Source organism: Monodelphis domestica, chromosome 1 (assembly GCF_027887165.1).
Source record: "Monodelphis domestica isolate mMonDom1 chromosome 1, mMonDom1.pri, whole genome shotgun sequence".
In the NCBI taxonomy this organism is placed as follows: Eukaryota; Metazoa; Chordata; class Mammalia; order Didelphimorphia; family Didelphidae; genus Monodelphis; species Monodelphis domestica.
In genome coordinates this window covers 412,037,552-412,061,997 of record NC_077227.1, presented here as the reverse complement: position 1 = coordinate 412,061,997, position 24,446 = coordinate 412,037,552, and positions in this window count along the sequence as shown.

Here is a 24,446-nt window from a genome sequence, read left to right as displayed (position 1 = left end):
ATACAATATTTTTTTGGATCTTCAGCTTTTGGGTGACAGTCAGTCAATCAACTAGCACTGTTAAAAATATATATTTGTTGGGGATTTTTAATTTTGAGTCCTGAATTCTCTCTTCCCTCTGTCCCCTTCCCCCTCACTGAGAGTAAGCAATCTGATATAGATTTTACATGTGCAATCGTGTAAAACATTTTTCCATATTAATCCTTCTGTGAAAGAAAACTCAAACAAAAAAATAAGAAGATAAAGTGAGATATAGTATGCTTTGATCTGGATTCAGACCCTATCAGGTCTTTCTCTGGAGACAGATGGTATTTTTCAACATGAGTCCTTTGGGCATTGTATTGTTGAGAATAGCTAAGTTATTCACAGTGGTTGCTATGGCTGTATACAATATCTATTCTGCTTTTTAAGGTATTATTTTTTCCGTCTTTTTTTGTTCCTCCTTTACAAGCTATTGATTCTTTTTTCATTATTTTCCTGCATCACTCTATTTCTTTTTCCAATTTTTCTTCTACCTCTCTTATCTGATTTTAAAAATCCTTTTTGAGCTCTAGTAACTCTTCGTGGGCTTAAGAGCAACTCATACTTTTCTTCTAGGTTTTGGATATAGCAGTATTGACTTTGATATCTTCTGAGTTTCTGTTTTATTCTTCCCTGTCACCGAAATAATTTTCAATGTTGAGTTACTTTTTTGTTGTTGTTTACTTGTTTCCAACATTTTTCCTGCCTTTTAACTTTAAAAATTGTTACAATTGGGCTCTGTTTCTGTGGCGAAAGGGACTCTGTTCTAAGCTTCAGGTTCTTTGCACTGCTGCTTTCAGAGGTAGCTCTGAGCATCTGTAAGTTTTTTATTTCTTCCAAGGTGGTATGATCTAAAAAGAAATGTGTTTAATACTCACTTGGTCTGTGATCTGTGTGTGTGTGTGTGTGAGATCTGTGAACAAGTACTCTTTTCCACCCTGAAACTGTGACCACAGGTCCCCTGCTCCCCCTTAGTCATCAATGCTGATATGCAGTAGTGCTCCTTTTTATGGAATACCAAACCAGGACTGTAATCTGGATCTGCATGTGAGCTATGCATCAGAGACCTGCACCTAGGGCTTATTATCTCCTTCTGACTAATTGTCCAACCCCCTTACTTTTTTTTTAAACCCTTACCTTCCACCTTAGAATCAATACTGTGTTTTGGTTCTAAGGTAGAAGCATGGTAAAGGCTAGGCTATGGGGGTCAAGTGACTTGCCCAGGGTCACACAGTTAGGAAATGTCTGAGGCCAGATTTTAACCCAGGACCTTCTGTCTCTGGGCCTGACTCTCATTCCACTAAGCCACCCCCCTGCCCCCCAACCCCTTTACTGTCTGTGACAGAGACCTAAAAGTTGTTGCCACTGATTCAACAGCCCTGAAGGCTTGTGCTAGCTTGCAGACCTGCCTTGGCATGCTGGTTTGCGCTCAACTCTCAACCTGGCATGACAAACCTTTTGGGCTTTTTCTTCTGGGATTGATTGGCAACCTAAACCTTTTCTCCATCTGTAGACCAAAAGTTGTCTTGGGCTGAAAAATTGTTTCATCTCTTCCTGTTGTAGGTTCTGCCACTCCAGAATTTGTTCTGGACAGATATCAGAGTTTTTTGGAGGGGTGGTTGAGTGGCTCTCAGTAAATAGAGCTCCATGCCTTGACTCAGGAGGACTCAGACACCTATTTGTGTAACCCTGGGCTTAACCCCTTTTGCCTAACCCCTTACCTTCTGTCTTAGAGGTGTTACTAGGACAAAAAGTAAAGGTTGTTTTTTTTAAAAGTTGTTTGTAATTTGGAAGAGATCAGGCAGATCTCTGTACCTTCTCTGCCATCTTGGTTCTACTTCTCAATTAGCACTTATTCAACACCTATTATGTGCCTGGTACTGTGCTGAGTGCTGAGAATTCAGTGAAATATAAAATTAAAAAGTAGTACTTGCTCTCCAGTAGTCTAACAGAAAAGACCACATGCAAACAGCTATTTACAAACAAGATCTCTACAGGATAAAATAAGACCTATATAGGATAATCTCAAAAGGAAAGCGCTAATACCAGTGGACCCTTGTCTGTTCCTCCTCTCACTACCTGCCCCATTCTAGTGTCTCTCAAGTTAAGTGCTTTCCCTTATTTGAGGTAACATGTTCATTATTTTTTTTTAAATCCATTGTTTTTTGCAATATTGACTTGTTTATACCTGCTATAGAAATTTCTAAGTCCTCCAAAAGCAGCTGCATCAAACTGGTTTAGAGACAGAGGAGGGATAATGAACCAGTGAAAAGAGATAGTGAAGGGGCAGTCCAACAGATAAGAGGAGAACCAGGAAGAAGCAATGTTATGGAAACCAAGGTAAAGCAGATTTCCAGAAAGAAGGGAGCAATGAACATTTTGAAATACCTCAGAAAGGTCAAGGAAGTTAAAGACTTAGAAGAGATCATTGGATGCAACAAAGAAGTTGTTGGCAACATAAAAGCTAGAATGCAAAAGAAAGATGAGTGAGGAGATGGGTAAGGGACAGCAAATATAGATTTTTGAACTTCAGAAGGCTACAGCATTTATTAAGCATCTTCTGTGTCAGATATGCCAGGCACTAGGGAAGATAAAATTTAGACAAGAGGTATTCATTCCTTACCATCTTGGTGTATACAGTAGAAAAGAAGGATAAAAAATAATAACTACTACAAAATACTATATTGGTTTCTGGTTTCATAGTTTACCTGAAACTGCTCTCTTGAAAATTACCAATAATCTCTTATTGCCAAATAATCTTTTACTGCCTCTTCTTGATCTTCATCCTTCTTGACTCCTGTGGAGTCTCTGATACTGGCCATCCCCCTTTTCACCTTGCTAGTCTCACTTCTCTACACAACATTGCCCTCTCCTGTTTCTCCTCCTACTTGTCTGACAACTCCTTCTCTTTGTCCTTTGCTAGGTCTTCCTCCAGGTTGCATCTACTTACAAGAGTCTATCCTAGATTCTGTAAAAATTAAAATTAATATATGCTGTAGGGTGGACCAGCCTCCCACAGGGGATGGGGTCTTGGAGATAGGACAGAGTCAGCAGAATGATGGATGGGACACAGCTTTTGGATTCAACCCTCAGCACAGGTCTCACAGGATAAACTGCTCCACCTCGACTGAGGCCTAGCTTTATTTTATACCCTCATAATCACACATCTACTTGGCACACACAGTTTCATTCTCAACATACATGTTTCTATAGAACCTAACAACAGACAGGAAGCCTAGGGAGATAGTCAACAAAATATTGTTGCTAAGTGCAGGGTCAGAGGGTAGAATCAACATGATCCAGATATAGGTTGAAGAATTCAGAGCACAGATTGGCCAGAAGTTTTTATGCCTAAAAAAAAAAGAGGGTCCTATCTAAATGGGTATATAAGAATCCTTAGGTTTAATTTTGTAAGTGGGATCTCTTGGTAATATCCTGGGGGGACAGAGTGGGACATCTGTATTAACCCTGCAAAGTATGTTGCTCTCATCTATTTTTCCTGGGGCTAAGTAAGAATAATAATCATACTAATTCCAATAATAAGGGGATGTTAATAAGGAAAGTCACTTAGGGGGGTTTCGGTGGATGTTCACATCCTTCCTGGGTGCTGGTTTGCAGTCCCCAGTTTCCACGTGTGACCTTGTCACACAGGGTGGTCTTTGATGGCTCCTGGCAAATATACAATAACTTCAAATATTATAGTTAATAAGATTTATTAATAATCACTAGAAGTAACAAAATAAAACCACATGCCCATGGCTAATCTACCTGCTTAAATAGCCTGCTCCACCAAAGTCATGACCCTGGAAAGAAAGAGGGCTAAACATGAAACTCCACCCAATTTATCTTCTATCTACATCAGCACATAACAACAGGAAGTGAGTGGGCTCCTGGGTAATGTAGTTCAAAGGTACAATATTTCTAATTACACAATTCTCTTCTTCTCTCCCTCCTAAACTTTTTCTTTGTTATAGACCCCTTCAGCATCCAATGAAGCTTATGGACCCCTTCTCAAAGCAATGCTTTTAAATACATAAAATATTTACATAAGAATTACAAATTATGAGGCTGGTTGCAGCTTAATAACTTTACTAAATAAAAAGTAGTAGATTGAAGGAAAGGGAAAAGTAGGAATTTAAATAGTTGGCTAATCTGTGGCCTCCATTGTGGGCCCCCTCACTACACTCTACCTCGGGTCCAGTCCCCATGCCAAAGATCCCCATTTCTTTGGAGCCTCACCTTGTAAAGTCTTTTCTCCACCTTCTAACTCTCATACATCATATCTCAGGAGCCAACCATAGTTTCTTAATTTGCCTGGGCCACCCAGGGGGCAGTGGCTGGGAAATCATTGTGTTGTTTGCCAATATTCTTGACTCCATTTCTTCTTGTCTCATTATTCTTAACTTCCCTTTTTTTTCAGTGGCTCATCTATCTCAATTTATTAACTGGTATTTGGCCTCCAAGTGACAACAAGAGAAGGACAAACTTTCTGATTTTTTCATAGTTGTGCATGGCACATGCCTGGCACCTAGATAGGAGGTGCTGAATAAATACTTGTGTATTGTTGATTTACTACTTTTCTTTTAAAACCTTTATCTCCTGTCTTAGAATGAATACTAAATATCAGTTCCAAGGCAATAAGATAAATGGGATTAGGTAACTTGTCCAGACTGAACTAGCTAGGAAGTATCTGAGGCCAGATTTGAACCCAGGTTCTCCCCACTCCAACAAGAACTCTCTATCAGTGCCCTGTGCAATAGCTGTCCATTTAATCATGTCTTAAGGAGCTGAATTACAAGGAAATCTTTGTTCATATACTGGAAGAGAAGAGTAAACTAGAGGGGAAAGCCCTTCTGTCTTCTCACATGACTATTCCTACCTGGTGAATGGGTAGGTAACTGGAATGTTTCTAATGCATTGAGAATATCACTATAGAGTTAAGGCTTTCAGTCAAGGTGCTTCAAGAGAGGTGAAGAATTCCTTTTCTTGAAGAATGAGATTTGGAGTTCAAAGACTTGCTTCTGAGTTTTGCCACTTACTGCCTGGGTGACCTTAGTCAAATTACTTCTCTTGGAAGCCCAGTTTCCTCCTTTGTAAAATGAAGGGATTGGATTAGCTTGGTGGTGAAGTAGATAGAGCACTGGGATTGCAGTCAGGAAGACTCACCTTCCTGAATTCAAATACAGCCTCAGGCACTTCCTAGCTGAGGAACACTGTGGCTAGTCACTTAATTCTCTTTGCCTCAGTTTCCTTATCTGTAAAATGAGCTGGAGTAGGAAATGGAAAACCACTTCAGTATATTTGTGAGAAAACCCCAAATGGGGTCACCAAGAGTTGGACATCATTGAAAATGACTAAACCACAAATATCCCTTCCGACTCTAATCTTATAAACTGCTTTTCTATCATTCCCCAGGGGAGCAGAAGCCCTTAGCACAGTGCCGCTCACATAATAAGTATTAAATATGTGGCCCTGGGGGACCACATGTACCCTAGATGTATATACTCTCAGACAGAATTACTATATTCAGTAATAGCTACTTCCCTAGCTAGATTCCCTATTACCCAGGGCAGGAGTGTAATAGGACAAGTTGTCCATTCAGTGCCCTTAAGCTCAAGCCACACACCAGATACCATAGGCTCAGCAGAATCCCTGTCACACATGGACTCATGCCACTTGGTACCATCTGGGTACTTTATAGTCTTGGGGAGTTGCCTGGGGCCCTGAGAGGTTAAGTATTTTGCCTAGGGCCACAGAGCTAGCATGTCTCAGAGGTGAGAAGAGATCTGAATTGTGTACCAGATGGCTTTGTCAGCATTTCTCTGGCATAGATGCATAAATAAAGCAGCCAAATCAAGGCACTGGAGACTGAGCAGTTAAAACTCCAGCTAGCCTGGTTATTTTTTAGTCTAGAAATACTGAGTTTTGAATAAGGGAATTTTGGTCAGAATCATTTTTAAAAAAAAAACAGATATCCCTGGCTCCATCGCTAGCCAGCATCTAGAATCTCCTCTCTCTGTCCATGTAACCCCATGTTCATAGAATAAAGTTACTCAGTTTTTACAGTGGGATTTGGGGGGCATAGGAAACCTGAAAGAAAGGAAAAAAGAAAGTTAAAACATTCTTGCATGGGACATCAACCTCCAAACACCTTCTATATCTCCCTACTGCCCTCTTTAACCTTTGGGTATGACCAGTGACTTTCTGAGTCACATTGGAGCATATAAGGAGAATAAGCAAGGAAGACAGTGTGTGTGTCCCAGGACTGCCCCCAAATCCAGACTGAATAAGAAGAAACAGAGCCAGGGAGAAAGAAAGCCATTCTCCTCTCCATCTCACCAACCAATGTCACTTAGGTTTTTAACTGACAGTTTGGGGTCTCCTGACATCTGCACATGTTTATCTCTGCCCTGATCTGGATTGATGAAGATAGAGATGTAGGCCACTACCCCTAACAACCCAAGAATCTAATGCCTAAGTCCACTGCCACTTGCTAATAAGGCAGAAACTAGCCCTAGTCCAGTTGCCACATGATTTCTGTGAGCTGGGGAATATAGTGGAGAGATCACTGGACCTCAAGTCAAGATCTGAGTATGAATCCAGATTCAGACACTCACTAGTTGTACGTGACCCTCAATAAGTCCCTTAGCCTCTGTCTTCCTCAGTTTCCTCATTTGTAAATACTGATTTTTAAAAACTCTTTACTAATCTTTAAAATTTAAGAAAATGTTAACTATTATTATTTCTAGGCTAATTTTTGTTTAAATCCTTGCCTTTTGTCGTAAGAGTCGATTGGCTCCAAGGCATAAGTGCCATAAGAGCTAGGCACTTGGAGTTAAGTGACTTGCTCAGGGTCACAGAGCTAAGAAGTACCTGAGACCAAATTTGAACCCAGGACCTTCCTTCTCCAAACATGACTATCCACTAAGCCATCTGGTGGCCCTCTAAATATCTTTTAAGGCAATAGACAAAGCACATTCTGGCCTTACATCCCAGAATCTCACTCATCTCTTCCCCTAGTGACTTCTCTGAGGTGAAAGGTCATTTCACCTTTGTAGAAACACCTGCCAAATAAAAGGTAGTTTATTGAACTAGTGAAATCTCTTCAAGGCCCTGAGGCAGACCACAAAAAGGACTAGCCCAGGGCTGACAGCTAAGGTTCACATCTTTTCAGAGCATCCCCTATGGCAAGATCCTTGCCTTCCTAGCCTCTGGCCCCCATAGTCCTCACAAATAAACCTAGGAGCTCTCCCCTTAATTCTTATTTCACGTCCTGAAGATCTATGCTGTTTTCCTGAACTTCATCAATATTGATTTCAATGCTCTGCATTTTCATCAAACCAGATTTTGCAAATAACGTTTGTTTCTTTGCCTGAGGCTTTCACCCTCAGGGGAAACCCAAACTGCCAATAAGCATGGTGGGAGAGAGGAAAAGTGGGGTCTAACAGAGAGTAAAAGGTATATATTAAAGAGGAGAGTCAGGTCTAGAATACTCAAACTTTTCTTGCCTGCTGTTAAATTTGGGGATGAAAAGAGAGGGTCCAGAGGAGGAGAAAGGTGGTTCTTAAAGAACTATCTGTCCTGAAAAAGAAAAATGTAAAGAAAAGAACTATTTTTCCTAGAAAAAAAAAGAAAAGAAGAGAAAATCTGCTCTGGTTCTCACATGCCTTAGTCAAATGGAAGAATTGTGAAATAGTGGAAAGAGCATATGATTTTGACCTTAAGAAAAATTCAAATATCAACTCTACTATCTCAAATCTATGTAATTTTCAACAGGCCACTTCAGCTCTGCACTCTTAAACTAGATCGTCTCTAAGGTTGTAATCACTAAGGGAATGTAAGGTCAGAGGCCAAAGGCTAAAAAAGGTCAGGTTCCAAACTACAGACCTGGGCAATCATGACTACAGAACTAAAGTGCTAGGGAATGAAACACTGGAACTGCTCATTGTCTTTAAAGCCAGAAGGACACATAAAGGGCATCTAAGTCAGTTCTCCCAATTTACAGATGAGGAAACAGATCCTGATTAGGGAAGTGGCTTTCCCAAGGTCACACAGTAATTTAGAAAAGACTAGAAGACAACTAGGTAGCTCAGTGGATAGAGAACCAGGCCTAGAGATGGGTTCAAACCTTCCTCCAACACTTCCTAACTGTGTAACCCTGGGTAAATTACTTAACCCCTATTGTCTAGTCCTCACAGCTCTTCTTTCTTTCTACCATGGAACCAATCAATAGCATTGATTCTAAAACAGAACGTAAGTAAGGAGAGAGAGAAAGAAAGTCAGCTGTTGGAATACAGTTTTGATTCTGGAAAACTGGAAAATGAGGAGATGCCCTTCAATTGGGGAATGGCTGAACAAATTGTGGTATATGTTGGTGATGGAATACTATTGTACTCAAAGGAATAATAAACTGGAGGAATACCATGTGAACTGGAATGACCTCCAGGAATTGATGCAGAGCGAGAGGAGCAAACCAGGAGAACACTGTACACAGAGACTGATACACTGTGGTGCAATCAAATGTAATGGACTTCTCCATTAGTGGAAATGCAGAGAATATGAACAACTTGGAGGTATGAGAAAGAACACTATCCACATTCAGAGGAAGAAATGTGGGAGTAGAAATAGAAGAAAAACAACTGCTTGACTACATGGGTTGAGGGGATATGGTTGGGGATGTAGACTCTAAATGATCAACCTAGGGCAAACATCCACAACATGGAAATAGGTTCTAATCAAGGACACATGTAAAATCCAATGGAATTGTGTGTCAGCTACAGGAAGGGGTGGGGGGAGGAAAGAGAGGGAAAGAATATGATTCTTGTAATATTCTAAATTGACTAAATAAATTTTTCAAAAAAAAATCTTTCCTTTCCCAAAGATCTGACATGTATACTATTCTGTGTTCACCTAATTTACTTAGTTTCCTTCTTTATGTTCAAGTCATTCACCCATTCTGAGTTTATCTTGTTGTAGGATGTGAGATGTTGATCCAAACCTAATCTCTCCCACACTGTCTTCCACTTTTCCCAGCAGTTTTTATCAAATAGTGGATTTTGGTCCCAAAAGCTGGGATCTTTGGGTTTGTCATATACTGTCTTGCTGAGGTCACTTACTCTAAGTCTATTCCACTGATCCTCCTTTCTGTCTCTTAGCTAGTACCAGATTGTTTTGATGACCACTGCTTTATAGTACAGTTTGAGATCAGGAATTGAAGATGAGAAGGCAGACATGGGGCATGGGAAGCTTTCTCTCAGTGGCAGAAAGGATTAGTGAAAGAGGGATCTGATTTCTTCAATGGGGAAAACAAACTCAAGAGGCAAGGAAGTTTCATGGAAGTGGTTTTCTGCTTAATATAAGGAAACAGAATAATAATTAGAACTAGCCAAGCTTAAAACTGGCTGCTTCAGAAGACAGTGAACTTCCCATGAAAAACATTTAAGCAGAGGCTAGATAACTTTGTGTGAGCAACACTATAAAGGAGATTCCTACTTGGGGTAAGAAGTTGAATGGATGATTGCCAAAGTCCTTCTACCTCTGATACTTCAACTCTAGCATTCTGGGATTTCAGTGATAATGTTGGAAAATAAAGGTCCCGCTAAGCCCCTTTAATGAATAAATACGATATTTGTTTTTAATGAGCAACACCTTTCATATACAAGACTAATTAATATCCTCAGAAATTCCCTTTAATCAGTTAAACATCCTCCCTTTCATCTTTTTTATGCTATTTCCTTGACAAATATTCCTATAAAATGTAAATATAAACTTCATAGCTAAATCAGAAGATTGCAAATTATTTGTTTATTTAAAATATTAATAATTAATAACCTATTACTAAGTTAAGGGGCAGCTGGGGGCACAGTGCATAGAGTGCCAGGTCTGGAAACCAGAGGACCTTGGTTCAAATTTGATCTCAGATACTTTCTAGCTCTGTGACTCTAGACAAATCACTCACCTCCTTTTGGCTAGCCCTTGCCACTCTTCTCCCTTGGAATGGGTGTTTCATATTGATTCTAAGATGGAAAGTAAGAGTTTTTAAAAATAAACACATAAATAAAAAATCAATTTGTAATTATTCAAGAAAAGTAAATAAAGTAGGCCCTTTGAAGGAGCTACCCCACTATTGGGTGTTTATGAATACTGCCCTCTCCCATTGGGAAGTAAAAGGGAAAAACCAAATTCCAAAGATACTGAAATATTCATGGAAATACTTGTAGCAATAAAGGATTGGAAACAAAGTGACTGACAATCACCTGGGAAATGTTAGAAAAAATTATGGTATGTAAACCTTATGGAATATTATTGTGCAGTAAAGCATAATGAGTATGATGAATGCAGAGAAATGGGGGAAGATTTCTATGAAGTGATCATCAAAACTAAGAAAACACAATGACTACAGCAAAGTAAATGAAAAGGTTACAGAGAGGAAGTTGAATTCTGAGTAATGTAAATATCAATGAAGGGCCTGGAGGGGAGAGTGGAGGGGAGTGGGAAGAGATAACAAAACCTAGTTTTCTACAGGGAGAGAGACAGAGACTGAGACAGACAGAGACCAGAGAGAGGGAGTGTAAAATAAGGAGAAGGGAGGAGGGAATGGAATCTTCTCCTTTTAAAGCAGGGACCGAGTGAGGAGATGATGTTGATAAGCCAAGATGTTGTGGGGTGTAGAGGTATACCCCTGGGGTTCAGGAAGGATACTTTTTGCAAGAATGCAAGACTCTGAAACTTAACTTAAAAGAGAGATTTATTAGTAGTGTTAAATCTTTGGCTAGCAAAACAGCATGAGTGGAACAACCAGGAGGTTGCTCCCCAATTGCCTCCATTCTGAGGTTTTATATTCTTCTACAGCGATGGGGACATGGCTCTGGAGCCCGAGGTTGGGGAAAGGAGGTTAGCCCAAGGGCATGGGGGTGATTTGGAGGATGAATGAATGAAGTGTGTCTCTGACCTCAATTCAAAGGGGCAATGAAAGGAGGGTAATCTCCAAGGTCTGGTGTTTGGGGTTGGGAGTCCAGAGGGCCTCTGGGAGCTGAGGAATTTCCCTGATGATACTTTGCCCAAGTTTCTGGGGATACCATGCCCATGCCAAAGGGAGAGGGAGAATGGTTTGTCTTTCCCTATCAGTTCCCCCTGACAAAACCCCACTATGGCTGCCTTTAACTCCTAACTGCTGTTCCCTCAGGGATCTTGTCTGAAGAGATAGAAAGCGCCTCTTTCTCCCTGGGGAGAGAAATGTCACTTCTCTCCCCCCAATCTCAGACTGCCCTCTAATAATGGCTGGAATCAGTTTCTAGATCTTACTAACAGAGTTGATTTGAGGAAACAAGGGACAGGGCAGATGGCGGGTAGGAATGAGGTTCAAGAGGGAAGGAAAGAGAAGGGGGTCCCTAGCAGGCTAATAGCCTTCCCCCCAAAGTCAGGCAGATCAGGTCTTGATTAACCTGACCCCCTTGGGGTCAGAGTGAAGAAACCCTGACTTCTTCCCTGCACAGGCGAGTGTCCCCAAAGTTCAAGGGTTCAAAAGGTTGGTGGAGATCTTTCTTTGTGGGCAACTTATGATTCAAAGTCCTGTCCACAGGATTCTCTTCTTGGGAGGATTTGGGGTCAGGAATCACAGGGAGGATGATCTCTGAGTTGGAGATTTAGCCTGAGCCAACTTCTCTGGTCTGGATTTCCAGACAGAAGTCTTTCCCCAACTGCCTGGATCAGCTCCCCTCTCTCACTCCAAGGCTCTGAGTTCTGCCCATCCCCCCCCCCACTCCCCGCTGTAGAATCCTACAGCTCTTCCAGAATTATTTTCTTTCCAAGATCTCAAATCTCTCTCTTACAGGAGAGAGGGGAAAGACAGAGACAGAGACACACACAGAGAGAGAGGGAGAGACGGGAGAGACAAAAAATTTCTTAACAATTCTAGCTGGCCTAAAGTAGAATGAGGTATCTAAAGAGTTCTCCATCTCTGGAGGCCTTCAAATTAAGACTAGATGACTGACCATTTATCCGAGGTATTATAAAGGGGAATAGAGTTGGCTCTCAAAGTCCCTTCCAATTTCGAGACTATCATTTCTTCTTTCACCCAAATACAGATTATCTTCTAGTTCTCTCCTAAACCCTCATTTCTTCTTTTTCAACAATAAGGTTTTCACTTGGAGAGCTTGGTCATTCTTATAGCTTCAACATATACCTCACAACAGTACTTTGCAAACCTTAAAGTAGTATGTAAATGCTAATTATTGTGATAAATAAAACTCAAGGCTGTTAAGGCAGCACATCAGATAGAGTTCCAGACCTGGAGGCAGGAGGACCTGGGTTTAAATCTAGCCTCAGACACTTCCTTGCTGTGCAAGTCACTTAACCCCAATTGCTTAGCACTACTGCTCTTCTGTTTTAGGATTGATAGAAGAATTCATTGTTTTTATAACAAAACAAAGCCAAGCAAAACTCTATGCAGACAACTACCAAATCTGTGTCTTCAGCCCCTGCTTAACCTTCACCTGCTTAGCATCTTGGTATATCCAAATCTCAATTCTCCATCTTCCCAGATCTACTCCCAAAGCAGCTCCTCCTTTTACTACTTTTAATGGCCATACCATTCTCCTGGTCTCCCAGTCTTAAAAACTCAATCATCTTTGACGCCTTCATCACTTTTTACAATTTATCCCATCTCTACAGTCAATCACCCATCTATCCCTTCCTTTATGAATATATCCTTTTATATATCCCTTCTTCTGATAGTCATCTGTTCAAGTTCTCATTGCTCTTCCTTTGGACTGCTGGAATGTCTTCCCTCCTATCCAGTCTTCTCCCTTCTTCCAATCCATCCGACTCTGGGAGAATCATCTTCCTACAGAATAGCTTTGGGCTTCTCATTTATTTTTCTTGTATTTACCTTTTCTGTTCTTATAGGAACTGTAAATTTGCTTTTCCTCATATTCCTAGCATTAAGCATGGACACATGAATTGAGGGCCAGGTCTGGAGTCAGGAAGATTCATCTTTATGAGTTCAAATCTAGCCTCAGACACTTACTAGCTGTGTGATCCTGGGCAAGTCATTCAATCCCATTTGCCTCAGTTTCTTTTTCTGTCAAATGAGCCAGAGAAGGAAATGGCAAACCATTCTAGTATTTTTGTCAAGAAAACTTCAAATGGAGTCACAAAGAGTCAGACACAACTGAACAATAAAAGTATTAAGCATAACTCCAGGCATATACAGTAAGCACTCAAATTTGGTGACTAACTACTAGATAAGCTCCTTGAAGTCAGACTTTAGGTCAGGTTCATCTCTATACACTTAGGGTACATAGGGCAGAATTCACTCAATAAGTGATTATATTGGAGCAAGTAGATAATGCAGTGGATAGAGTACAGGCATGTGAAGAACCAGCTCCTATGCCCTTCCCTGGCCCCCTCTCCCCTAGACCCCCTGCAGACAAGCAACCACACCCTGTATATCCCTTTCCTGACCCCCTAGAGCCCCTGCAGTCAAGTTACTGAAGAACCAGTGACCACACCCTGGAATGTGCTAGGACCTGATAAGGACCCCAGCCCCAAGAATTCCTGTGCACTCCCCCTACCACAAAAGGGTATAAAAAGCCTACAAGCCCCAGACTCTGGGCCAGCCAATTTTTAGGGCTGAGCCCCAAACTGCAATTTGGTTAATAAAACTCCCTTCTGTATGTTACATTGTTGGTTATCGTTCCATTTTTGGGATCATAACCGGGCATATCACATGGAAACAGGAAGTCTTGAGCTCAAATCTGCCCTCAGACACTTCCTACCTGTGTCTAGACCCTGAGCATGTCACTGAACTTCAATTGCCTACCCCAGAACCCTTGGAAGTGATACTTAGTGTTGATTCTAAGACAGAAGATAAGGGTTTAAAAAAACAAGAATAACTGATTACATTAAACTAAATTGAATAATAGTTTTACTCAAGAAAAATCTGGTTCATTCAAATGTCTGGGTATTTTTCTTAGTGAGGTTTGGGTTTCAGGGGGTTGTTTTGTTTTGTTTGTTTTTAAAGACTGACAGAGGATGTACCTTTGGGAAAGTATACTGAGAACATCATATGTGAACTGAAACTCACACATTTGTTAGGTTAAATCCCACCCACCTCCTTTCTTCTCTCAGTGGTTTTTTAGCTCCTAATTAAATAGTAATAAGAACCCCTTATACTCATACAGCTGGGATTCATGGGTTTCAAAGCATTTTCACATTCATTTTCTCATCTGATCCTAATGACAGCTCGCTAAGGTAGGCAGGGTAAGGTTTATTCCAGTTCCATTGCTCTGTAACTATAATCTGCCTTTTTTCGGCTGTCTCAGAGCAGCAGAGTGGCATCCCCCAAATGTAGAACTAGTATCTTACCCAAGTCTTCATATTCTAAAGCTTATACTGTCTCCACTATATCTCTCTGCCTCAGTGGTTTAATAGAAAAAGAAGGGATTGGTGCAGTGGCCAGACTTTATTTTGTTATTTAATCGTTCAGTCATGTTGGTCTCTTCATGATCCTATGGAACTTAGTAAACCAATACTGTTTATGAGGTTTTCCTGGCAAAGATTTTGGAGTGGTTTGCCATTTCCTTCTCCGGTGGATTAAAACAAAAAGAGGTTTAATTAATTTTCCAGGTATAGTAAGTGTCTGAGGCCAGATTCAAACTCAGTTTTCCTGACTCCACACCCAGCACTCTATCCTCTGAGCCCCCTAGCTAGCCTTAGCTTATTATTAATTGTGTATATATAATAATAATAATAATAATAATTGTGTATCTGTGAACTCTAGGTCTTTATTCATTCATGCATTTATTTATTTACTTGTTCATTTATTTATTTGTTTATTTATTTGGTTGTTTGTTTTGGATCAGCTTGGGAAGCCACTTCCTCCCAACCCCATGAAAATTTCCAGTATGGTCAGAGAAGAAGGGAGGGCAGTGAGCAAGGCTCTGACCCAGGTCCATGGCTTTCGCTCAGCCACTCAACTGGGACCTCTCCACTCACTATAACAGGAACCTTTAGACAGTTTTGTGGGTGTAAGCAACTTATAACCAGGTGCTTTGATAGCCAAATCTCAAAGGATCATTGAATTAGAGCTGAAAGAGGACTTAGAAGCCATCTAGTCCAACCCCTTTGTTGTTCTGCAGATGAGGAAACTGGGACCCAAAAAGGAGCCATTACTTGCCCAGTCACACAGAGAGTACAACATAGAGACTGTGGGAAATTTTTGGTGCATTATTTGAACCCAGGTACTGCCCTGCATGGCTGAGACAACAGATTACTTAAAGACCAGATTTTTTAATGTTTAACTTGGGACCTAGGTTATGCTGACCAAAAAGTCCGTCAGAACCAAAGATTAATGTAAGGAGTTGTAAAGATTAAAATTAATATCCAGTGCTCCAAGAATTATATTTAATAATATTTATTAAATATTTATCTTGAAGTATAAGGAAGTACAGCTAGCAAAAACCAAGAGCCTTCCTCCACCATGGATCCAGAGAGAGAGCACATGGGGGTAAAAAGAAACTCAAAACTGCCCCCACGTGAGGAGATACACAAACAGGAAAAGGAAAAGGGGATTGTGGAAAATGTAGTCTCTAGAGTTCAAGATTCTAAATCAATACATTTCTCCCTGTGATCCTTTGGGAGACCAGTCTCCCCAATGAATCATGAAAACATAATTAACTTATCACTTTAACTATAGGCATATATAAATGTTATCGTTCTTAAAGGGAAATTACAATAATTTGGGGATTAGAGGAAAATAAAAGGGAAAAGGAACAAAACCAATAATAGGAGCATTGACAAAAAGCCAATTAGGAGGCAATCCCCTTTGGCATAAGAGTGTACATTCAAAACAAAAAGCATTTCAACACCCCCTCCCCCCCATCCCCCTGCAAAGGTAAAATTCGTCATATCTCAAAGTTCACTCTGGATCTTCCGGTACAGTGTGTGGTATCTACAGGCATGTTCACAGCACCTTCTAGATTCTGGGAGGTAGTCTCTTATTCTAAATTTGGCTCAAATTCAAGTCAAAGTTCACAACAATAACATAGTCCCCCCTGAGGAAAATAATAATACATTTCCCCCCCAAGGAGGATACAGGAATGCATGTAGGAATTACACAGGGATACATGGTCCAGTCATAAAGCATATGAATCAAGTATCAAAAAACATCAAGGAATCAAAGAAATTAAAATTTAAAACATCACTTCTGAGTCAGATAAAAAATATAAAAAAGAAAACTTGAAAAAAATTCTGGGAAGAAGGAAAAAAAAAGAAAAAATCATAACTCATAACAGGTTCTTGTAGTGATCCATGTCCCATAAGCGTACAACAATTAGTCACTAACCCAATTTAGCAGTCTGGACTACAGTAAGTTGTCACATCATGAGAGAAAATTGAAAAAGAGACTAGATCTCGAGACAAATGGGAAATAGAATTACCTGGTTCCTTTTCTTCATTTTTTCAGGATAATGGAGCCAGAGCAAATGATGTCATATGTTTGATATAGAGTGTGGTTCAAGGAAGTCCTGCATTTAACACATGTTAAACAGCCAAAACCTCAAGTCTCATACATGATCAAGTCATTGTGCTTGTTTGGCGCTTTGCAAGTCAAGTTCTGTGCTCCTTTCTGGTCCATTTGTCCTTGGATTAGACATAGTCATTGAACAAAAGTCTCATAATAGTTAAATAACTAGTGGTAGGTTGCCATAGTCCAAAGCTTTTGGGGTATGTATTTTATATGCTAGGTAAATGGATATCTTAGCTTATGCTATTGCAAAAGGTAAAAATAGTTTAAAAAACATTTTTAATACTAGTGACATGTGTTTCAAAGGCAAAAAAAATGAGAAAAGAAGGCAAAAAAATCAAATACTGTATGACACATGTAGGAAGAAAACAAGATGTTAAAATTGTGTATATTTCACAATTATAGAGGTAAAGTATAGGGACTAGTTTTCAAAAAATAAGATTCATTTCCTCTTCGACTTACCATGATCCACAGTGTGAGTGCGAATAAGGCGGATAAAACGATGTGAGTGCAAATGAGGTAGAGAAAGCAATAATTCAAAAAAATACCCAAAAAAAAATTAGTAAAGGCACAAAATGTTACAAAAGGCACATCGGGTCAATATAGGTCTAATACAGATTTTCTTCTATGAGGTAGTTTATGTGTTGCCCTACAAGACAATTTGTGCAAATATGAGGATCAATCAAATAAAGTGCAACAAAATAGTATAAATCCAGCAATAAAGAAATCCAATCACTATGAATAGTCAAATACAATCAGTGCAAGCAATTATTCATTATCAATAGAAGGTACTTGTTTTACATGGCTACAATGAATCCATGAGACCCTCTCTCCAATTTTTATAGCTGTTGGTGTAGTTAATAAGATCTGGAATGGTCCATCATAAGCAGGTTCAGTCGATGCAGTACATTTGAAATTCTTTATGTACACACTATCACCTGGGTTTAAATCATGAAGCAAGAAATCAATGGGGCCTGCTTGAACAGCAGCTCCAGAGTTGTGGAGTTCTTTCAATTTTGTTTGTAATTGTCTGATATATGTAGCAATGGTTGTATCCCCTCCTAACAATGATGTATAGGCAGGGGCAAATGGTTGTGCATGAATAGGTGGATGTACAAATAACATCTCAAATGGTGAGATGTGTAAATCACCTCTGGGACTGCTTCTGAGATAAAATAGGATCAGAGGTAGAATTTCAGTCCGCTTTAAATGAGTCTCCATGCATAATTTGCCAATCATGATTTTAAGTTCTTTATTAATTTGTTCAACTTGGCCAGAGCTCGGGATGATATGGTGTATGAAATTTAGGAGTTATCCCCAGACATGAATAAATTTGAGATAACACTGAATCAGTAAAATGACTTCCTTTATCTAAATCAATATGTGCTGGCAGGCCAAAATGAGGAATAATTTCTTTCAAAAGAATTTTAGCAACAAAAGCTGCTGTAGAATGAGCAGTAGGGAATGCCTCAGGCCACCTGGTTAGCTGATCAACTATGATAAGACAAAATTTATACTGTCCAGCTTTTGGCATAAAGTCAATTTGTAGGTGCACAAATAGTGTGTCAGCAAGAGGATGTTCACCAAAGGCTTTTCCTCAAAAGGCGTGTTGATTAAAGGCTTGGCAAGTAGGACAAGCTGTACATACTTTGGAGGCAATTGTAGTTATTCCAAGTGCTATCCATACTCTTTTTAACAGAGTCTACAATTCCTTGGGTGCCAAAGTGACCATGTTTATGAATAAAGTGACAAATCTGGTTATAGAAAGCTCTAGGGAGTAAAGATTTGTGCTGGGAACCATCAAGCCACGACTCCTTGACAAAGTCACACATGGTAGCCAAGGAGGCCACAGAGTGGCCCTTCGCAAGATGTGATTGCCCACTCAATCCGCCTTGCATGACCTCTCTCATTAACATCCCTTACCTATGGAATCGACATGATTACTATTCCTCCTAGTCTCAGAAGGAATAATGCAAGAGCAAAATACATGTACCCTAATTCTCTAAAATGTCACCAAAAGATCAAACCCAATCCCAAAAGACTACCATGGGTTAACTTTTACTTAGGTACATAATTCCCAGTAAAACCATAGCTACAAGCCAAGCCCAGAACTTTCCCACTCACAGAAACTTATTCTCATGAAACCAGCATACAAATCAATCATAAAAGCCCATACAAAATGAGCAGATACACCAAGCTTCATCATGTCTCAGTGACTTGATTCTTCACCTTGAGAAACTCCCTAGTAAACCCTGAAAAATGATCAGTCTAATATTAAATCTGAATTGTGTTCCTAGTACCTCTCAACCTCAATGATATGATTGTTGAATTGACTTTATCTGATTGATTATTTCTTTTTATTAAAAGTAATAAGTAAATTTCCTTGATTGTTTGTAAGCTCAAAACTCTTCACAGGGTAATGAGAAAATTAAGCCACCTGTGATGAAATCAATTATCTTGCATGAAACCTTTATGCTGTCAAGAATCTGTAATCACAATACAAGAATATAGAATGTTAATCAAGTGAATTGTTAAAAGTTAGTGTATCACTTTTTCAAATATCTCTATTTGGACATGTGTGTTAGGTAATGTATCTGTGTGCCAAGAAAATGGGTATAAAAATAAACATCAAGCCTGGGGATGGCAGAGCAGCTATCAGATGCAAAGCAAGGCCATGGCCATATATATACCGCTGTCTTTTGTTTATTGTTTTTTTGGCTGATCATTTGTCACCTGTTGGGAACCCCTGGAGTTGCAAGTGAGGCTGGACCTTGCCCATGGTAGGTTTACCATCTGATGATACCCATACTCCATTTATCTGTTTTGCTTTAAATTTCTGCTTCCATTTTTCCACTTCCTTGTCATTATAAGAAAGGGATAGATCCAAACCATCAGTAATTGTTAATGGCATAATTAATTCAGGGCCTTCTAAGGCTGCTAGTTTTGCTATGATATCTGCTTGGTTATTTCCCCTGGAGACAGGGTCAGTGCCACCTGTATGTGCGGAGAAGTAAACGACAGTTATAGCTTTGGGAAGCTGGAGGGCAGAAAGAAGTTCAGTAATAAGGTGTGCAATGGTGTGCATTTTCCAGCTGATGTTAAGAATCCCCTCTGAAGCCATAGCATGCTAACAGCGTGATATATGCCAAAGGTATAGCAGGAGTCTGTGTAAATTGTGACTCTTTTATCCTTTGCAATAATACAGGCATGTTTCAAAGCTGTGAGTTCTGCACTCTGTGCTCTTACATTGAGGGCAAGGAAGCTGACCACAAAGTATCAAATTCAGGAACTACTGAAGCTCCTGTATAGCACACACCATCCCTCATAAATGAAGACCATCTGTAAATAACATCAAATCCAAATCATCCAAAGGGGGAGTCCAATAAATAATTATGAGGTTTATCAACAGTGGACGCTAAAGATGTATAATCATGTAAAGGTTCTCTGGAAATTGGTAAATCAGGGAGCAAGTTTAAAGGATTAAGAACTCCACAGCATTTTAGTGTGATATGCTCATTATTTAATAGGGTTATCTCATACCTAGTAATCCTTTGATCAGTAAATGCCTGTGTCCTATGTCTTAATAACAATGCCTCGAACTCGTGTGGGCACATTATGGTCAGAGGGCATCCCAATACCAGATTGGCAGCTTTGGTTAACAGTAAAGCTGTAGCAACTACTCCTCTAAGCCATGGTGGTGCTCCAGCAGCTACTGGGTCAAGCTGGGAAGAATAATAGGTTACTGGGCATTTAGCAGGTCCCAAAAGTTGAGTTAGAACACCTGAATCTACCCCTTTTTGTTCATGGATATATAAGGTAAATGGTTTATCATAATTTGGTATGCCTAGAGCAGGGGTAAATAGGATAGCTTGTTTTAAATTTGAAAGAGATGTTAGGTGTTCTGTTTCTAATTTAAGTGGTTCAGGGACTGCATTTTTTGTGAGTGCTACAAGGAGCTTAGTGATTTTCACATAGCAAGGGATCCACTGCCGACAAAATCCTGTTGCTCCAACTCTCAACTGCTTTTTAGTGGTAGGAGCACTTATCTTTTGGATATTTTTAATATGCTTGGGAGAAATTAAACAGGACCCAGTAGTCAAAATAAAGCCTAAATATTATACATTGGGGAGACACCACTGAACTTTGTCCTTGGAGACCTTGTGGTCTCTCTTATGTAGCTCTAAGAGGAGGTGTTTGCTATCCACTTGGCATGATTCAGCGTTTGGTGATGCCAAGAGTAAATCATCCATATACTGAATTAAACGACTGTATTTAAATTTTATGGCATCTGTATCAGCAGTTAAGAATTGTGTGAACAGAGTAGGGCTGTCCACAAACCCTTGAGGCAGATGAGCCCAGGACTACTAGAAGCCCTTCCAGGTGAAAGCAAAGATATGCCTGGAGTTCTCATGTATGGGTATAGAGAAGAAAGCTGAGCACAAGTTTACTACTGTAAAGTATGTAACTATGCTAGGAATAGAAGAAATAACAGTATTTATGTTGGAACCTACAGGGTGTCTCTTTATAACGTGATTGTTCACAGCTGTAAAAATGGAGATTTGAACCCCGGACTTCAATTCCCAGGAGTCTTTGGTAGCTCCCAGAGTTCCCCATAATCTCAGGTGAGGTCATCACCTGAGCCGCGAGGAGAGAGGGGTTTTTAAAACAGACCCCACCTTCTTCTCACTCTTTCTTCCTGCTTGCGCTTCCAGAGACACACGTCTCTCTCTCTTGGCTTCCGTGTCTGGGCACATGTGGCTCTACCAGGCAGAATGTAGAATGAGTGATTCATCGTGAATGGGCTCTCTGGGCCTAGACACATGCTTTCCTATTTTGTATTTTCTTTAATTCTTAATCTTAAATAAACCTCTAAAAAATATAATATTTCTAGCAGAGAAACTAATTTTTAATCTTAACACAGCTCTCAAATCCTGAACAAAACAATAGAGATGCTTGCCATCGGGCCCCAGTTTTGGCTTTTTAACAGGCAGGATGGGTGTATTATATTCAGATTTACAGGAAATTATGATGTCTTGGTCAATCAGGGAATTTTTTACTGGTGTAATGCCATGAATTGCCTCCTTTGAAAGAGGGTACTGAGGTATGGAAGGAGGTGGGATAGATTTTGTTTGAATTTGGACAGAGACAGCAGATTGAAATAGGCCAACATCAGAAGATGATGTGGCCCAGAGAGACTCAGGTATATCAGTTGGGATCTCAAAAATAGGAGTCTCCTTCATTTCATGAGTATCTGAAAGAAATACAGGGAGTAAAGTTAAGGATTCCTCAGGCAGTTCCAGTGTCATAGAGCCATCTGGTAAGCAAGTTATTGTGGCCCTAAGCTTGCACAAAAGGTCTCTCCCTAGCAAATTTAAAGGGGAGCCAGGCATTAAGAAGAATGAGTGTTCCACACTAAGGGATCCTATAGATACTATTCTAGGGGAAAGCTTGGGAACCTTTTATGGGTGTCCCTGATACCTCCCTGACATTAACTAAGTCAATGGAACTGCAATACGAATCAGGTGTACTCTTCAATACAGACCAGGAAGTTCCAGTGTCCAAAAGGCAATCATAATAGGTGTTACCAACCTTTAATGTTACATGGGGCTCATTAGTATGGGGGGGGGGGGGAGTGGATAGGGACAATGAGCAGTAAGACATCAGGGTCTAGAAAATCAAAGGTTGTATCCTCTGATTCCTATGCCCCAACACCCCTTCCCAGTATACCTTCATAATCTTTGGGTAGTAGCTTGGGCTCTCCCCCTGAAGGGCAATAGCTTCCTGGGTGGTTTGGGGGCAATCTCCGCTCAAAATATACTGCTGTGGGGTCATTTGGTATGATTTGTCAGCTGCCTGATTTATGTCCTTAGGATTATTATAAGTCCTAAAATTTTGATTCCTGAAATCACCATTATAATTGTCATTCCTGTAATTGTTTCTATAAGAATTTCTCCAGTTGGTATAGTTCATCATTACTGGGAAAAATTCCTATAGTCCATCATTATGTGGCCCTTCTTTTGACAGAATTGGCAGGTAAGGGACTGATAGTTAGGTTCTAGGAAAAGGGATAGCACCATTGATTGATCATCATGCCCTTTGTTTTGTTTATTAATCTTATCCTCCAAAAATTTGATTTGTTTTCTCAAGGTTTCTATGACATTATTAGCCTCTTTGTGTTTTTCCTTTTGGCCTTTAGACATAAGAAACAGTGTTTCTCAACTCTTCAAGGTCCATCTGAGGCCAACGTGAGCAATGCATCTTGAAATAATCTTGGACCACCCTGCAAGAGTTGCTGAAAAATGTCTCTTTATTTGCTTAATATCTTTGTCTTTAGAAGTATCAAGGTCTAGATATCGACCCCCCAAGCTCAATGAGCTTATCCATGAATTGTGAGAGTGTCTCATTATCTAATTGTCTAAGCCTTTCAAATTTTAACCATGCTTCCGTATCTTTGGAGCATTCTCTCATAGCTGTTATAATGGCATCCCTATAACAATGTAATTGCAACTGATCTGTGGTGCTGTTATAATCCCATGCAGGATCCTGAGCTGGCCAGGGTGGTGCACTATGCTCCCCAACTTTATTAACATGAGAGATGATTTTATTTTTCTCACATTCCGTTAGAAAAGCATTGAACAAATTCTCAACATCCTTATAGGATGTATCATATTGATAAAAAAAAATATCAGCCATCTTCTTGGTCACAACCAAAGGTTCAGATTTAAATGAAGGTATATTATGTTTCAGTTCTCTAATTTCTTGGGGAGTAAAAGGAATATGATGTCTTAGGGTTACCACATCCCCATTGCATTCTATTTCAGTCACTTCTCTTAAGGGGAAAATGAATTCATAGTAGTCATCTGATGTCTGTGATTCCTTAGAAGTTGACTGTGGGGATGCCGAGGTAACAGGTAGGAACAGGTATGGTAGCAGAACAAGATTTCTTTGGAGTTGGGGCTGGTCGTGGGGTGGGAGAAAGGGCAGGAGAGGGTGGGGGTTTAGAAGAAGGATTAGGGGAGTTAAGATCATCCAGGAGTTGCAGAGCATGAGAGATGTTGCAAAGTACAAAAGAGAAGGGTCTGCACCTAATGTATACGGGAGGGGTGTCTCATCTCCATTTCTGGAGAAAAAGGATCATCCTCTATTTGTGGTTCAGGAGCAGGCTTGCAACATTCAGACTTGTTTTGGGTGGGATTAGTATTTTTCATTAGGTCATGTATGTGTTTGAAATTTTTTTATTGAATTTTCCTGTTGGCCTGCATTTCTGCTTTAATCTCTTGTATAGAGGCATCTTTTGTCTTAAGAATGAAGATCAGAAAAATAAAATGTCCTAGGAGTATGAGGAGGAGGGAATTTGGAATTTTACATGCCTCTAATCGGGTAAAAAGCAGAAGGCTTTCATGCATGGTAACATTTATGCTGCTTAGCATTTTGATCAAAAAAGGAAAAAAATAATGTACATATTTTTATTGATTTATTTTTAAATTATTATTATTCTAAGGGGTGGGGGTAGAAGGTGAAGGTATTTAGCTTATTTTATTTTATTGGATTTTAATTTTTTTAAGGGAAACATTTTTAAATTATTTATCTATTTGTTGCTGCTATCTAGTGGAAGCAAACAACCACTGTAGTTAAGCAGGAAAGGGGGTAGGGGATAAGAGAAGAGAAAGGGAAAAAAGGAAGAAGAAAAGAGAGAAGAAAAAATCAGTGCTCAATATTGACCTCCAGTTGCCAAGAGGCAGCAACACAATTGGGAGGGGTTAGGGGTGGTTTTAAGGGTAAGGGGTGTGGTTAAGGACTGCCAGAAACCAATATGGAGGATATGACTACAAAAGACAGATGGAAGTAAAGTAGGACACAATAGCAGCACCAGGGTAGGCCCAGGGTGCTGTGGCTGAGG